Raw genomic sequence first — 19022 nt, forward strand, 5'->3', positions numbered from 1 at the left:
TCGTGTTATCGCGCAATAGGGGTGAGAGTGTCACTGATATGATGCGCGAGATGGGGTGGCAGTCACTGAAATAAAGGCGGTTTTCTTCGCAGCGAGACCTATTAACGAAATTTCAGTCACCAACTTTCTCTTCCGAATGCGAAAATATTTTGCTGACACTCACCTACGTAGTGGGAAATGATCATCACAATAAAATAAGAGAAATTGAGCTCTAACGGAAAGATTTCGGTGTTCATTTTTCCCACGCACCATTCGAGAGTGGAATGGTAGAGTAGTAGTAGTACGAAAATGGTTCGACGAACCCTCTGCCAGTGTGAATTGCAGAGTAACCATGTAGATGTTTAATACCACCAAGGGTCATAGCCACCGACGTGCTGAAATGGGTTATACCATTCCAGTCCCTCTCCATCGTTGAAGTTGGTGAGCAACCTGCTCATATATAGCCTGGGGGAGAGGCCCAAGCAGTGGTTGCACATTGTCTTGAACAGTAGTATGCCATTCAGAACCTTTCGCTCTTCCTTAACTTGGTTCAAGACGTTCAGCGAAAGACTGTTCAGGGTGCTTCTTAAAACGAAAAAATGTAATTCTCTCTGCAGCAATACGAATTTGTGATTCGTAATCTTGGTTGAGATGAACGAGTTCCTCACAAGTAATAGCTTCCGGCCGAGAGTCGGGAAATAAGTTGATCCATATGAGGTACATATCGGCTCTGACCATCGATAAAAAAGAAAGGAAAGCGCGTCATACCGTTAACGTCGTAGGCTGTGCAGCTTGCTCGCTTGCCTGCTTTGACTTGGGCGTCGTATTCTGACCAGTGTAATTCCTTACTGTTAAACTGTCGAAACTTGGGAGCAGTGATCGGTTGTGGAGCTACTTCTTGCTACAGTAACGTTGTCATTTCTTGGACACTGAGCAGCCATCATTCAGTCGTTTTTAATAGTCAAACGGAAAGAGGGTAGTTCTAAGAAGATATCACTCTTCTGTATCCAAAGGGGTTTAAGAGGGAAACTGTGGCTCTTTTAAGTCAATAAAGCGCTTTTATATTGGGACACTGTTAGTGGGTACTGGGAACTTGTAGCTCCCATGTAGAATGCAACCTAAAAAACTCTAGAAGCCCAAGAGAGTATACAATAGAAATTGTACTGCACATCATCTTGCACTACTGCAAACTTGTTGCGACTTGCAGGGATCTAACTGACATTCCCAAGGAGGAAATGAAATGAGTTGACAAGGCCTCCATGCCTGAAGATAACTGAAGCTGTACGTCATACATCCACAGGCTCCTACTGGGCCACTCTCTGTGCTGAGGCTCTGAACTGCCTCTTACCATCTGGTGGCTTCTTCTCGTGGTGCCCCAGGCGTATCAGCTCCTTCCTACTCCCACTTCCACAGCTGGTACGATTTGCTGGGAAACACTTCCGTATAAATCGTCCATGAGGCAATGAGGCATTTGGGATCCGTGCAAAATGTGTTCTGCAATCCCTCGGTACGGGGCATGTACGCTCTCACATCTGGGTTTTTAAGTGACCGTCACCCAGGTTACCGCACAGGCTGAGAGTAATTTTAGAGTTAGTGCAGTTCCCTGATCGAGTCCTAGAGGTCTGGACGCCTGCAGAGCTCATTGATGCGATCTCGAGAGCGCTGGAGCAGATGCCGTGCCTGCTAAATTCCCCATCTGTTCCGATTCCCTGGGAGCTCTTACGTCTCTGCAACGCTTGTATCCAGCTGATAAAGTAGCTCAGGATATCTGTGACACCCTCCCCCAGCAGTATACGATGGAGAAGGAAGCGAAGCTCACACACAGATACTGCATACCTTCTTACAGCCACATCGACAAGATGAAGTCCTCCTTACTCATCTTCACATAGGTCACAGCCCTTTGACGCATGGCGTCTTGCTCCAGGTGTAGGACCCCAAATGTGTGGTTTTGGTTGTGGCCTACAGAGCAGCAGTGGAACATAGGGTATCCCAAGAACTGGGAATATTGGCTTAACTGCCTGGACCAGGAGGAAGGTAAAACCTCTACAAAAAAACCACTCGTGCATCTCATTAGCAGGCAGCACATCTAGAGTCTGTCTTTTGAGGAAGAACTGTCACTAGTGGGCAACCTCTGTGCAACCTGCCGCACCTCATTTGTATACGGCCTTCCGAGGCGAGTGGGGCTCTGTCTGGGTGCACTTCCTCCCTCCATCCCCCTCCCCTCCCCCAGCTACCTGTGGGAACACCGTGAAACATAAATCAAATGTTTCTACTCCAAGCAGCTCGAATGAGTAGTTGTACGGTATTAACACCAAAACTCCTAAGATGACTCGTGTGGCAAGTCTATCTGGGTCATTTCTGAAAGTCACGGACAGTATTTAAAGTGTGGTATGTGACTTCTCATCACGAAACGTGTGCAGGGTTCTTTTGAGAACCTGTTGCCATTTTAGATACATAATGCTCACGAGGGACTTGCAGGGCGACTCAGATCCGTCGAGAGGCTGCATATCGGTGTTCTTCTGCCTGAGACTGCGACGGCTTCCCGAGTACGAAGTTGTACAGAAGCTGTCGAATGCCGAGCTACTCGGGGAATATCCTGTCAACGGCGAGATGCAGACTGGACTAAACAGTCTTTAAGTTGCTGTACCACGTGAGGACTTCATAGATACGGATAGACGAGAAATTTGTAAGGAAAAGGATCGATGGTGAGCTTCAAAAGTCAGTGTCGTTTATCCTGACATTCGATCTCCCAAAGTCGCCCGAGCATATTGCAGCACGCTTTCTGTGCCTTAAGGTCTAACCTTAAGTCCCAAATCCGACGCACTTCTTCAGCTGCCAAAGCTTCGGTCACACCACTGCGGATTGTAACGGTCGGGCTATATGTGAGAGATGTGGCGCCAAACCCACAGGTTTTCGGTGCACTGCACCATCTGGCTGTGTTAGCTGCTTCTAGGCCCATTTGATACGGAGCAGGGACTGTACACAGTGCGTCTCATATTCTGATGCAAAGGAGAAATGTAAGGCCACTCGGTCACCGAGTTTAGTCGAGGCTTTTGCCTCGACGTCGAAGCAGCCGGTGCAGCAAGTTAGTGTTCGCACTCGCACTGTGGCGACTGAGCAGGGACATCTACCTGTAAATGCAGCTGCCAACCTGCGCCGCTGGTCCCGCGTCGCCATCTTCGTATCGTCGAAATATTGAAAATTGCGAAACGTAATGTGAGCATAGACAGAAAAGCCACATGTCATACGTGGGAAGAGATCCAGCAGAGTGCTTGTCACATTAGCCTGGCCACCACCCGCAAAACCCGAGCTACGAACGAAGGCTGACTAGCCAAAGTGATCCGCTCCACAGCCGTCGGACCGTGTGACATTGTTGCTGTAAGACGGATCTGATAGTGGCAGTGCCGTCGCCGGTACTGAGTCCCTCAACTGATTCTCCTCCCCCTCTCCATTGCAGTATCGCCACAATGTAGGAGCGAGAAGAGGAAAGTCATCGTAAAAAACCTCACCATTAGTGGAATGGGCATTGTTTCAGGACACATGAGGAGGAACTATGTCTATTAATTCCAATAGTTAGGCCAATGTGTCTCTCTCTTCGAGAGATACATGTTAAATATTGTGACGCTCCTGAGCTACGTGGCTACATTCTTCAGAAGGAGGACGACGTTAGTAGAGAGAGAGAACTAGAGGAGGAGTGGCTATCCTCGCCGACAATACCTGCCACTCCTCGCTTCTCCCCGCCCACAACCGGCCCGCAATCAGTCACTGCGTCAGTTGACGTGTGTCTTCGGTGCACAATAATTGTGTTCACCTTACCTGCCCCCACGTCAGGTTTTCCACAAATAAGCTCGCCGTGACCTCCTGAGCTCCCCCACCCCTTCGTCTTGTGTGGCGATTTTAATGCCCAAAATGTGATTTGGGGCTCTGCAACTACCTGCCCCGGGGATTGAGCCTTCTCTTGTCCTTACGTGCATGTCTGTCGAATGTGGGGTGGAACACGCTGTTCAGCACTCCGTCTGGGACGTTCACTGCCGTAGATCTCTCTCTGCGTGCTCTCCAGCCCTCACACGCACCGCTCATAGGGAAATGGTCGACGATTTGGACCGAATTCGCCTGCCAGACGGACTGATGACAGAAAGACATCCGCCACGATGGATCCTTCGTAGGGCAGACTGGATGCTTCACAACCTACTCGCTGTGTTTGTACTTCGTACACAGTGACAGTATCCAGGGACGGGTGGAATATATTACCCGTACGATCCACTACTCTGCCGAAGCATTCGTCTGCAGTCGTTGGACCTACCGATAAGGCAGGCTGTCCCTCGGTGGAGCGACGAATGCCGCATCACGATCCGGTCCGGTCGGGTGGCTCTGTGTCGGAAGAAAGGATATTACGGACACGTGGTTTAGCCAAAGATAGGGGACGTTTCCAGAATGAAATCTGCCCTCTGCAGCGGAGTGTGGGCTGAAGCGCAACTTCCTGGCTGATTAGAGTGTCGCAGGTTATTACCGTACTTAGAGCGAGTGTGCTGTTGGGCACGAAAGCAGACGTATTCGGCTCGACTCTGCGATATTATCGAACCACCCTTCTTTAAACGGAGGCTTGCATTGCCCAGTTACCTAAGGTGCGAGTAGCTGCACGCAAAGCCGCTCGTGGTTTCCTTGTATAGGAGTCCTTAGCAAACAAATTCTGTATGGTAATGTCTCAGTTGGTGGTTTGTCCAGGGTATGAATCTAATCCCTTTATAATTGCAGTTGGAATACTGTAACGTGTCAGAATCACGTGATATATACATAGGTTGACTCTTACATAGAAGATAACAGCCACCAGCCGCTTTCTACAGTGCTGGTTTTTTGTTTATTTAAACAGCGCTGTTTAAATAAATAAATAGAATTGTAAAAAGTGGCTCGTTGCTGTTATCTTCCGTGTAAAAGTCAGCCTATATTTTGTACACAGCCACGGGCTTAAAATGTCAGTTTTTAACAAAATAGCATTTATTGTATGGGTAGGCAGTTATGCTCGGAGCCCCCCCCAAGCGAAGACCTTTCCAGCAGTTGCGTGCTGACAATAGATAGCAGTAATTAAGTGTGCGGGAGCCAGGCGCGGAAATTCAATGAAGAATATGAAGCAATGAAGGGAGGTGCAGAGTGTCACCAGCCTGCTGCAGCCAGCGTCGGTCGGGGCTGCCAGAGACGACTTTTAGTTCAGCAGCTTCGGCAGCGGCTCCGTCTACACTTTCAGCAACGGCAGTTCAACAGTAGCAGCCAGCAAGACTGGGAAGTAAAGTACATGCGCTGACAGTGTTGCGTGTGAAACTGCAGGGTCATCGTCGGTGATGCAGCCTACAAAGAATGGGCAGCCACCCAGTCTGAGTAGTTCAGGTAATAGTAGTGGACCATTTAGTCGTAACTCCGACCGTAATAATGTCGAAAGCGAACTTACTGATTGGGCAGATAGACCAAAATAGAGGGCAGAAGTAAGCTTTCCGACAATACATCATACACTTAATGCAAATTATGCTTTGGCATTGGATAATGAGCTATGTTCAGTAAAATCGGAGGCAAATTGTGTAAAAGATGATTTGGGCTCAGTATAATCAGAGTTAAGGTTAAAAATTGAGGATGTAGAGACAAACGTAGAAAGTGTCAAGGCTGAGATAGGAAAGATCAAATCAGATATTGAATCGATGATTGATGTTAACTAGACCACCCTCCTCAGAAATTTTCCGTGTCTCTGTATAGCCCCTAATTTTCTATCAGAGTCGACACTATGGAAAAAGATTTCCGGGACAATTTGGAAAAGGTACAGGACGACCTGGGTGGTGATGTTAAGAACTATGTGCTGAGGCAAAATGCGCTTTCGGAAGTGACCGCTAAGTCTGTTAATATTGTGTCACGTACAGTGGTAGAGTGTGAAGAAGAGGTGGTGAAAAATAGGCAACAAGTGGAATCAGGAACTAGTACCGAAGCTACATAGTGGGATCAGCAGATTAAAGGCGCCCAGGCGGAATTAAATTCTTTGGCAGCGATTGAGGCTGCCACTGTGATTGTCGTTTCTGAACTAGCACATGGAACACGTAAGTGGTTTGTAAATCGTGGAAAATACCATCCAGCTGATTTTGTCACTTCTTATGGTGATGGTTTTTTGCGAGGAATGTTGTAAGAGCCAAAAATTAAGTTCGCGATATGAAATCTTGGGGGCAACCCACGATCGTGAGCTAATTTAATGAGGGCTGCATGTGATACCTAGGAAGTGTCTGAAAGTTGTTTCCTGAACAAATTCTTTAGTAAGACGAACGCAGCTCGAGTATGAGTTCCTGAACGGAGTAAGTCTGAAATACGGAAGCTGGTCGATGTGGGATTTTTGTGTATGTGAACTGATTACATGCGGCAAAATGGTGAGAAATGATAAAATGTGAGCTGACTTATGGTGTCGGACAAATTTCCTGTCAGGAAAGAAATAATTTCTACTGGAAACTGGACAAAGTGCCAGAAATGTCGAACTGAATGAAATGTATTATTGCCAAAGCTATAAATCAGTTTCAGCTTTGCTGTCCTGTTTGTGAATGTATCGATTGCAATGGGGAGGGCGATCAGGGCCTGAACTACGGTGATTCGGGAAATGGTATGGCCAGCCAACAGTCGTCTTGCGACAGCTATTGCCGTTCAACACGGGCGGTGGCAGCGGCAGCGGATGGCCGCACGTTTCAGTCCAGTGTGTTTGTGGTGTCACCGCCAGACACCACACTTGCTAGGTGGTAGTTTTAAATCGGCCGCGGTCCATTAGTACATGTCGGACCCGCGTGTCGCCACTGTGTGATCGCAGACCGAGCGCCACCACAAGGCAGGTCTCGAGATACGGAATAGACTCGCCCCAGTTGTACGGACGACGTAGCTAGCGATGCACACTGACGAAGCCTCGCTCATTTGCAGAGCAGATAGTTAGAATAGCCTTCAGCTAAGTCAATGGCTACGACCTAGCAAGACGCCATTAGTAACATTGCATGTATCTAAAGAGTCTCACTTGTATCGCCACAATCTCCAGATGTACCAAAAGGATGGATTAAAGTTAAGTATTCCAGAAGCTACGTACTTTTCTTTATAGCATTCATTACGTATCCTGTTTCAGACCTCACGCCATCCTGCTTTGGCTTAGCGCGTGCCTTTCGGCTTCCTCTCATTGTGTCTAGGCTGTCTTGTCTAAACACAACAGTGTTGCCCACGGAGTCATGAGTTTCTGCAGAGGCGTCGGGACTGCAAACTACCTAAATTTTGACACAAAAACACCGACCGTGCGCTGTGAACGAAATCGTGTCAGTGAAGTGAAGTGCTACGATAAAATGGCGAAAAAATTGCTGCCGAATGAGCACAATAGCGCTAAAATCTTTTACGCTCAAAATTTCTTTCAATTTATATGATTTACGTCTATTTCGGCATTTAGTTAATATGTCGTAATTTTATGCTAATAATAATGTCATCTCCTAGGACGTACATGCTGCATCATACACACCACAAAGATACTTACACTATTCTCACAGCTATTATATTGTTATGTAAGGACGTCGGATTTGGTGCAACTTAATGTGCCATGTTAGCAAGCTAATGTGCCACACTTACATGTGACGCTATACAGCGATTAAATATTTTCGGAATTGACTTTAGGATTACAGTAACAATTTTTAAACGCTATATGCAATTTCAACTAACGATGTTCAGTTAGCCGGCCGGAGTGGCCGTGCGGTTTTGGGCGCTACAGTCTGGAACCGAGCGACCGCTACGGTCGCAGGTTCGAATCCTGCCTCGGGCATGGATGTGTGTGATGTCCTTAGGTTAGTTAGGTTTAATTAGTTCTAAGTTCTAGGCGACTGATGACCTCAGAAGTTGGGTCGCTTAGTGCTCAGAGCCATTTGAACCATTTTTGACGTCTCAGGTAGCAATGCACTGTAACTCTCATTGTGGCCTGGATGTAATTTACTTGTCAATTTATTACGGTTTATGTCTCTTTCATTATGCAGATGTTTGCCAGAGCATTGTCTCCTTCACAATAACACAGCAACTGAATGCAGCACGAATACTTCATATCTTGTCGTACTCGTGTAGTTTGCTATGGAATATTTTGCTACTGTCCCAGTAATTTTATTCAAATTTTGATCACAATTAATATTGAAAACCGTCTAAAATAAGCAGTAATCGCATGTGTCAGCTGACACCACCACTGAAAAGAGTACAACAAGCCGCTTCTGTCACGCAGACATAAATAACTCTTTAAACAATATTTAACATTTTGTTGTCTTTTAACATGAGCGCACTGGCGCAAGAATGATACTCATTTATTTGTAAATAAACCTTTTTTAATACTTGCTGCGAATGGTCTAAGTGTGTCCGCGTGTTTATATCATTTTTCTTATTTAAATACTGTTGCAATATACTAGTTTAGTGCAGACAGTGGTCAAGTTGAGTCGCATCATGTCTGTAGAACATAAGAATCATGTATTTTTCGTAGGGATTCCCTTCAGTCAATGAGAATTAAACAGTATCGGAACACATTTTAAGTGATGCACTCAAGGGAGCGATTCTAGACATTTTACGTCGAGCTCTGGAAGAAGGCAAAGCTGCCTGTGGTAATGTGTGGTATTCTGTTGTGTAGGCGACAGATTTTGGGTGATGTAGCAGTTGTGTTCGATTTTAAATTCTGAGACATTTTTACGCGAGTTTGTGAAGAAAGTAGACCATTCTGTGGTCTAGTGAGATATTCTGGGTGGTGAACGGCCCCTACAAGACAGTAACTTTTGAGACACTTCAGTTCAGATTAAGAAGAAGGCACATCTGCTTTTGGTAACGAGTGTTACACGGTCTTTCAGGTGACTGATTATGGGCCGTGAACAGCCACTACAATACTTCAACTTCTGAAGGGACTACCTATTGCATTACAGGATTGAGAATAAACAGAGCATGAGTTTCCATTTGATATCTCTTGTGTGTTACTGTGTAAATTGCCATTCTGAACTCTGAATTGTTTTTAGATGGCGAATATTTTCTTGTACTGATAAAGAAAATGGATGACTCTTTAGTTTGGGGAATCTGTCACCATTCTCGTAACGGCCTCAACACGACTGTACAGCACTTTAAGATTTATGCTGTCTGTATTATAATGCTTATTCTAAATATACTTTCCTGGATGACATTATTCAACAGAATTGTGTGGCAGCTTCTACATTAATAAAAACGTTTCCATCTAACGTCTGTAATTAATGAATACCTAATCTTTTATTTAGTAGCCTATTTTGGGGCATTTTATTAATTCGCAGTTGTAGCCAGTGGATGGTCTATTTGACTGTAGGATCGAAGCTAGAGGCAGGTATTTGCAGCGAGTTAGTTGCTGGACATAAAAGCAGACGTGTGCGGCTCGAACCGTACATTAGAGGGCATTTCTTTTGTAAACAGAGCCGTGCGCAGCCCACTTACCTAAGATACGAGTAACCACAGACAAAGTCGCAATTGATTTGCTCGTACGGGATGCTGGTTCGAGAAACTGATCAGCAAGAATATCAGTGAGAGGTAACGTCGCAGCCAGGAGAGACGTATGCACGCTGCCAAATTCGCTAGTTCGGTGCGCGGATGGAATAGGCCAGAAAACCGATAAAATTTAGCGCACCGACGTTCCGTGACCTCAGTGTGATAATTCTGGCGTCATCGTCGCGAGTCTCCCATAGGGGCAATGAAGGTAGCTTGCGAGAGATGCGACCGCTTTCAGATAGAAACAGACTGTGGTGTTCCCCCCGCCCCGTTCGCGAAAAGAAAAGCACATAAAGTGGTCAACACTACACCTACATCTAAGTCCACACTCTGCGAATCACTGTGAAGTGTATGGCAGAGGGTACTTCCTGTTGTAGCAGCTTTTAGGTCCTCTTCCCTTTCCACGCACGCAAGGAGCGCGGGAGGATGGTAACCTGAACGCCTCTGTGCGTACTTTAATAAGTCACATGATCTCGATCCCTACTGGAGTGATAGTAGGATGTTGTAGTACATTCTTTTAAGATGTTTTCTGAAACTTTGTAAATAGGCTTTCCTGCAATGGTTTGTGTCTCTCTTGAAGCGTCGACCAGTTCATTTCTATTAGCAGCTCCGTGACGCTCTCCCATTCCTGCTGTCCCTCGCTGTACACGTTCAGTATCCCCTGTTAGTCATATCTGGCACAGGTCCCATACACGTGGCAAATATATTCGGATGGGTCCCAAGAGTGATTTGTAAGCAACTTCCTGTTGCATTTCCTAGTAGTCGATCAATTAGCCAAAGTGTGCTACCCTCTGTACGTATGACTGAGCCTGTCTGATAAGTCGATTTGATAATTCTACAAACTGTTACACCCAGCTGATCAATTCCAGCTGTAATTAGCTGATGCTGTACTCATAGGATACTTAGTTTTTCGTATCGTGAAGAGCACAATTTAGCATATCTGAACATTGACAACTTACTGTAACTCTTTGTTTCAGTTTGAAAACTTATCATGATCTGACTCAATATTTGTGTAGCTTTCTTCAGGCCGTAATTCATTATAAACTGAAGAGCCAAAGAAACTGGTACACCTGCCTAATGTCGTGTAGTGTCCCCAGGAGCACGCATAAGTGCCGCAAGACGACGTGGCCTGCAGTACTGTCCATAAATCCGTAAGATACGAGGAGCTGGACAAATCTTCTTAACAGCGCGTTGCAAGGCCTCCCAGATATGTTCAATAACGTTCGTGTCCGGGCAGTTTGGTGGCCAGCGCAAGTGTTTAAACCCAAAAGAATCTTCCTGTAGCAATTGGACGTGTGGGGCATCGCATTTTCCTGCTGGTATTGCCGAAGTCCGTCGGAATGCACAATGGACATAATGGATGCAGGTGATCAGACAGTAAGCTTACGCACGTGTCACCTGTCAGTCATATCTAGACATATCAGGGGTCCCACATCACTCCAACTGCATACGCTCCACACCATTACAGAACCTCCACCAGCTTGAACAGTCCCCTGCTCACATGCAGGAACCATGAAATCGTGAGGTTGTCTCCATACCTGTACACGTCCATCTGCCTGATACAATTTGAAATGAGACTCGTCCGACCAGGCAACATGTTTCCAGTCATCAACATCCAGCGCCGGTGTTGACAGGCCCAGGTGAGGCATAACGCTTTTGTGTCGTGCGGTCATTGAGCGTTCACGAGTGGCCCTTCAGCTCCAAAAGCCCATATCGGTGACGTTTCGTCGAATGGTTCGCACGCTGATACTTGTTGATGGCCCAGCATTGAAATCTGCAGCAATTTGCGGAAGGGTTGCACTTCTGTCATCGCCTCTTCAGTCGTCATTGGCCCCTTTCTTGTAGCAGGATCTTCCTCAGGCTGCAGCCGGATTCCTGATATTCACGGTACACTCACGAAATGGTCGTTCGGGAAAATGCCCACTTGATCGCTACCTCGGAACTGCTGTGTCCCATCGGTCATGCGGCGACTATAACACCACTTTCAAACTCCCTTAAATCTTGAAAACCTGCCATTGTAGCAGTAGTAACTGATCTAACAACTGCGCCAGACACTTGTCTTCTATAAGCATTGCCGACCGCAGCACCGTATTCTGGCTGTTTAGATATATCTGTATTTGAATAGGTATGCCTACGCCAGTTTCTTTGGCTCTTCAGTGTAGAGAACTACATCGTCTGTGAAGTGTATGAAGTTACTATTAATATTTTCCTTAATGTCATTGATAAGCAACTTGAACTGTAAGGGCACCGACACACATCCCTAGAACACGTGTTGCGTCCTCCCTACCCAGAAATGCTCAATCCAGTCACAAGTTTCACTCGACATCCGATGCGATTGTACTACTACTAATAATAGCTGCGTCAAATGCTTTTCGGAAGTAAAGTAATACTCCGTCTTCGTGACTTCCTCGATACATGACTTTCAGGATGTCACGCCAGAAAAGAGAAAGTTGGATAGTTTTTTTTGTTCAGTGGTGGTATATTACTATTACAATGAGAGGCAGCTCAGATCCAAATTCTGCATACGCTCTGACAGGGATGCCATTCCTCAGGCGAAGAATTTTCAGCTGTTTCTCAACGCCACCGACACTAATAGCGATACGTCTCATCTTTGCAGTCGTGCGTGGGGTAAAGACCAAATGGGAGCAGCACATTTGAATCCCGGTACATTTGGAAACGGAGTCCAGTAGTTGTGCTTTTGGTTTGCTACCTTCAGTTTCATTTCTTGTGTCATTCGCGAGTGAACAGAGAGTAATATGATGCCACTGCCAGCCTTAACATACGACCAGAATTTCTCAGCATTTTGTTAGAGATTTTTCGATAATATTCTGCCGAACGCATCACCCTCTCGACAGCCTTTCGTGCATCACGTGTCTGTCTACAGCCCCTCGCTTTGCTACGCAGCAGCTGCTGCCAGTGTAGAAGTTTGTATACAGGACCGTGTACCACAGAGGGTCCCTGCCACGTGAACTGCTTCTGTCAGGCACCCGTGTCGGCCGTGACCCACAGCTGCGGCCCTCTGCTTTGGCGCCCCCCGCTCGCTGAGGTGCTGACGTGTTTTCACTGCTCCGGGTGCTCGCAGCGAAAGTCGTCGCTCTCACAGGCTTCTGCCCGGACTCTGTGAATCTGCGAATTATGCAGGCAGGGAAGCACAGACACGCACACACCCACCCACCTATCTATCTACACCAGCTGCGAGCAGTACCGTCACCTGTCTCGTTGGCGGCAATGACACTTCGAGCACCGAGAGTTTAATTACAAGCACCCCGTGTCTCGGACACGGTACGACGGACGTTCGGACTGTGCGCCACAGGATTTGCGTCTTTACTAGCGGCCCGGCGCTGGTGCATCGTATTGGTATAGCCGAGGATGAAACGGGGATCGTGAAGGAATGAATGTTAAGAGGCTTCTTACTGCGTATGAACATTTCTCACATTCCAGTAACCGGGTTTATACCAGTTTGGTGTATTTTAGCACGAAAGATTCAACTTACACTGATGGGCACTCCAGAGAACTATGTAATGTGCCTTGGCATACGGTATTGGAAGACTTGTGTACTGTGTCATGGCAGAAGTTGGAACAGCTGATTCATCCTTCATTCTATGTGTTCATGTTCTAGTAGGTTTGATTAGTTGTGGTTTACAAATTTCCTTTCGTGCACTGAAACGACAGAATATCGGTCCTCGAGTTACACTAGGTACGGATCTTTCACATACTGTACTGCTCTCTCCCTTGTATTTGATACAGAACGTACTGTTGTTAGAGTGTGGCTCTGAGAGCGAGCTGACAATTTGATCCGTGTGTCACATCTCGTGCAAACACAGTGCATATTTGTAAGCACTGCCTTTAACGGAGGATGTTTTCTTTTACAAAATGTTTATTTGCAGGTACACAGCCTCCAAATAACATTATCAAACTTGGTAAACGTAGATACAGAAACAGTTGGTCAATAAGGTGTAACTACAGTTGGGAATCTGTTAATGACCTTGTAAATACATGATTGTCATTACTTTTTGAATTTAATTTATTCATAGAAGACTTACTTTAACATAATTTAGAAACACACAGAGGAAGTTTTGGAAAGTTATATTTCCTTTCTGTTTGGCAACATGTGTATACAGGCAGTTACTATATTTTGCCTTGGTTAAATTGTCATCTGCTCACACTAATACAGCTATCACAGTGGCAGTATGTTTTCCTACAAAATGTCTCCCTCAGTTGAAACACACTAATTCCAATATCTCTCAGCTTTGCCATTATGTAGCAAAACATCATACAGAAAAAAACAATCTGCATTTGCAACAGAATGCAGGAGTGGCATTCAATAAGCAATGCAGCATATTTCTTTTCTCGACCAATGTCGGTTCGAAAAAATGTCCGTGAAACACCGTGGAACGTGATGAAACTACAGGGGCTGAAGTAGGAATATTCCACAAAGTCCCAATAAGTGGCAGCACTATATGTGCCTTCAAAATGGCGTTTGTTACAGAGGTGCATTCTAGGCAAGGACCTGTCGAGTTTTCGGTGCAAAACCAGACCGTTGCAGATGTTCGTAGGAACTTGTAGAATATCTATAGAGACCTAGTAGTGAAAAAAAAGAAGCAAGCCAGACGCACACATTTGTGACCTCTGCAATGTTGGAACGTGGAGGTCCATCGATCGTGACAGATGAAACAGCTTGCTGCTCAGCTGGATGTGTCTGTTGTTAGTGCAGACACACTCGTCCACCAGTTGGGGTACTCGTAGCCGTGCCCCGCAGTGTTCCTTCGTTGCTCTTTACAGTCTTCAGTTAGGTGGCGAGGAACACCTGTGTCAAACTGTCTGCACATTATGATGCCGAAAGTGATAATTTTTTGTCGAACGTAGTCAGACAGTGAAACGTGGGTTCGTCACTTCGAACCGGAAGCAAAACAACAACCCGTGGAGTGGCACCGTAAGACCACCTCCAAAGAAAAAGTTCAAAGCCGCATCCTCAACCAGTAAAGTCATATTGGCGGTCTTCTGGGACTGTGAAGATGTTACCGCTTTTGATTACCACGATCGTGGTGCAACTGTCAACTCTGAAGAGTGTTGTGCTACCGTCAGGAAATTGAAGAAATGACTTCAACATGTTCATTGTCACAAAAATGGAATGAACTTTTTCTTCTCCACGACATCACGTGACCTCGAACAAGTCTGACCCGATGAAGTTTTGTATGCTCCTCTCTGTTGTGGAAACAGATGGAAGCCAGAAGGTGCAAGATCCAGTCAGTCAGGTGGAAGAGGAAGAACGAACCAGAGAAGGATGCACTCTGCAGTCGGTGGTGCGTGGATGACAGGGAGTTTATTGATGCGACAAGGAGTTAGTGCTGATGTTGCCTAGTAGAATGGTATTGTGCAAGCATACGAGCCCTCCCAGTAAGGTGGCATAAGACCATCACATTGAATGGAAATGGTGTTGAAAAGTAGGGTTTTGTAACAAAATCATAGGGAATATTATGGTGTATTGGAATGCTAAATGAAACCAACCTGCTTTCAGAAAAATTGTCACATTACTTACTCAATGTCCCTCATAAATTTCAGTCAACACTTTACTTAATCAGAACATTCAGTTGTGTAATGTGGAATATATAATTTTTTGTATTACAATAAGATCAAACAACCTCCGTAGTTACTTCAAGTGTAAGAGACATAAAAAAATTCTTTTAACACTTAGTATTTAATGTTAGCTGAGGTTTAACCTGTAGGGACTTCAGAGGCTTGTTAGATGTCGTATTCCATTAATGTGTCTGTGTTGTAAAAATTCCTGTTCAAATCATTCGATAACTGTAAGAGCACTTTATGCACTGATATATGCTGTTAGAAATTCCTTCCAAGTAACTGGCACCTTGCAGATATTCAATTTTGTAATGTTGCACTGTGGTATATGTGGCCATTGTTGAATCGTATCGTGACCAAAGAATTTACTTGCAGTGTTAGAGAACACGGTATTGTGTCAAAATGTTGGCTCAGCATGTTGTTGTTGTTGTTATTGTTGTTGTTGTGGTCTTCAGTCCTGAGACTGGTTTGAAGCAGCTCTCCATGCTACTCTATCCTGTGCAACCTTCTTCATCTTCCAGTACCTACTGCAGCCTACATCCTTCTGAATCTGCTTAGTGTATTCATCTCTTGGTCTCCCTCTACGATTTTTACCCTCCACGCTGCCCTCCAGTACTAAATTGGTGATCCCTTGATGCCTCAGAACATGTTCTACCAACCGATCCTTTCTTCTAGTCAAGTTGTGCCACAAACTTCTCTTCTCCCCAGTTCTATTCAATACCTCCTCATTAGTTATGTGATCTACCCAACTAATCTTCAGCATACATCTGTAGCACCACATTACAAAAGCTACTATTCTCTTCTTGTCTAAACTATTTACCGTCCATGTTTCACTTTCATACATGGCTACACTCCATACAAATACTTTCAGAAACGACTTCCTGACACTTAAATCTATACTCGATGTTAACAAATTTCTCTTCTTCACAAACGCTTTCCTTGCCATTGCCAGTCTACATTTTATATCCTCTCTACTTCGACCATCATCAGTTATTTTGCTCCCCAAATAGCAAAAATCCTTTACCACTTTAAGTGTCTCATTTCCTAACCTAATTCCCTCAGCATCACCAGACTTAATTGGATTACATTCCATTATCCTCGTTTTGCTTTTGTTGATGTTCATCTTATATCCTCCATTCAAGACGCTGTCCATTCCATTCAACTGCTCTTTCAAGTCCTTTGCTGTCTCTGACAGAAATACAATGTCATCGGTGAACCTCAAAGTTTTTGTTTCTTCTCCATAAACATGCAAATGCTCAGCATAAACATGCTGCTTAGGTCAAATAGTGACACATGTATGACAGTGTTTGGCCATATTTAAAACAATCAGTGTTCTAGAAATGTCTGACATTGCTTCCACTTACTCGTTTGGCCATATTTCTTTTCTGTCAGTCTCTCTCGACCGACTATTCATTTTTTCGATCCCGATGATATTAGGTTGCGAGTCCTGAGGGTGTCTTTCATTTTATTTATTTAATCTTCTCTCTGATAGGGAGGAAAAACTTCTCGGCCATTGAGGAACAAGAATGAGAGGAGGTAGTAGTTATACTATTTTGTATCTCCACAAAGTATCTGGAGACATTATTGGCAGTGCTTTTATCTGAACAGAGTGATGACTGTTTTGTGGATGAGGATCATTAACTTTTGGTGAAGTTGTGCAGGACGCTGGACATTCTTGACAAACATAAAAGTAATTTGGAGGTGCCACGTGTTTCGAGAATATTGAAGTGAAATTTAGGACAGGACACTGTGTGGAGCAGTGTTGAAAGTATATGAGGTACTGCTGTACCTCCTCCCACATTAGTATCTTCTTTGAACACAGTAGCATCTGGGAGACTGCTTACTGAGTTGGGTTTTTCATCACAGACCAGAAGGATGTCTGCCCTGATTCTATCATTTGTATTTTGGTGTCCAATACTGCCAGAACGATCACTGGCATTGTGGATGAACGTTATGCAAGTCTGCTAACATGAAGATGACATGAGGTCTAGCCAGCTTTGCCAGATGCCTGAAGTACCTTCACTTGGGAAGGCACAAAATTGTCTCACATCAGAAGCCCTCCTTGTGAAGCAACACATTTCTTCCAGCCATGTACGTGCCTCATCATCCCAAAAATGTGCATCAGCATTATGAAAGCCAGGAGACCAATGTTTGAAGGGTAGTTCACAAGTGTCGTCGACTAAAAGTCGTGCATTCTCCGTCATGCATTGACATTGTAGCTACTCACAGCACATCGTGGTATCGGATTAGTATCGGGCTGAATGCTATGTTAAGTAGTAGTGGATATCACTTTTGTATGGTATGCAAGTAGCCAATTAGAAGAAATAAAGTGCAAGATGCCAGCCTTAGCCCAGCACCTCAAACGTGGAATTCCCTTCCCAATGTTTTAAGACACATCCAGTGAGACCTGGTCGAGTTAGTTTTGTGTACGTGTTGCACGAAATGACTCTGGGTTTAGTTTCACTTTAGATGTACTTTACATGGTATTTAAATCTGTTCATTTTCTGCTGCCTAATTTTTTCTCCTCATGAACTGTTATAAGTTTAACCAAAGAATACTATTTGTGTAAGTAGTTGTGATTTGAGCATCATTTCCTGCTTCTGTTGTGCAACACTATTGCTTCAGAGAAGCTGTGGATTTCCAATTGATGCAGGAGGTGCAATGTATTTTAAATCACTATGAAAACAATATGGGTACCATCTGAAGTAATATATCTTGTTTGAATGTAATGTGGCAGCTGCGGTAAATGATGTGGGTAAGTGATGCAGTTATTTGTTATATTATAGCTGCCAATTAACTATCAATATTTTACCAATAACAGAAGATAGTGTACCATGGTTTCTGAATTAAATGATTTAAAAAGGAACAACAAATTCGCTGTTTTTACCGTGTAGTTATTTAGTCACAGATACACCATTCATGCTCTAGCTTATTTTCAGTGGTGCTACATACATTTAATATAAACTATGCAGTCTGTTTTAAAATTGCCACGCTGAGCTCTTAAGTTCATTATATAAATGTGCTGTTATGTTGGTGTGGTAATTTTGCAAAAAAACATTCTCCACGCAAGCTGAGATGAAATTTTTAAAAAGGTTTTAATATAGATTAATTATGATAGTTACTTTGGTGTTCCCCTCATCATTTTTTTGATTCCAAACTTTGCGTTACTCTATGATAAAGTGCTATTTAAATGATGTCACTTCTTTAATTCTGTAATTGGCATAAAATGATTATAAACAAGCATTACCATAGCATCTCTGCGGTCATATAATGTTGGAATCTAGGCATGTACTCATAGAAACACTGTAAAGCCTAGCTTTCCATTCAGTTTTTTTTTAATCACTAAAATTGTTTTGGAATACAAACCTTACCTACTCAATTACTCTATTTGTTCATAGCACTGCACTTATGCTATCCACTTTAAGATGAATGACTAGCCCCTCACCAGCCACTCACAAATATGCGGAGATACTTGTAGTTGTAGATTCACAAATCATTCCAGAGTTCATTGAACTTGTAACGGAACATATTAAAGGCTTTACTTTAATGAAGTATGTGATACCCTCCAAATTTAACCAGTTTAACGGGTATTTATGATTATAGAAAAGTTATTGTGTATGTTAACAATGATTGCACAACATGTCTCCATAAACAGTCAATCCATTAAATTATACTGAATAACTGACCCACACAAAAGTTAATAACACTTGATCACTGATACAGCAAATGTCATCATGTAAAAACACTAAGTTCATCTTAAATAATTAATATGAAGTACAAAAAATAGTGGCCAACTTAGGTGTTTTGGATCTCCTTAAATAAAAATCACCCAGTGAAACCTATTTGTTCACTAGGAGCGTTTTCACTCAGTATTCATGTAATCAATCCTATTTTGGATGAAAACCAATGTAATTCTTAATAATTCATGTTATTTACTTATTTATGTAAAT

Source organism: Schistocerca piceifrons, chromosome 8, assembly GCF_021461385.2.
Source record: "Schistocerca piceifrons isolate TAMUIC-IGC-003096 chromosome 8, iqSchPice1.1, whole genome shotgun sequence".
NCBI classification, from domain to species: domain Eukaryota; kingdom Metazoa; phylum Arthropoda; class Insecta; order Orthoptera; family Acrididae; genus Schistocerca; species Schistocerca piceifrons.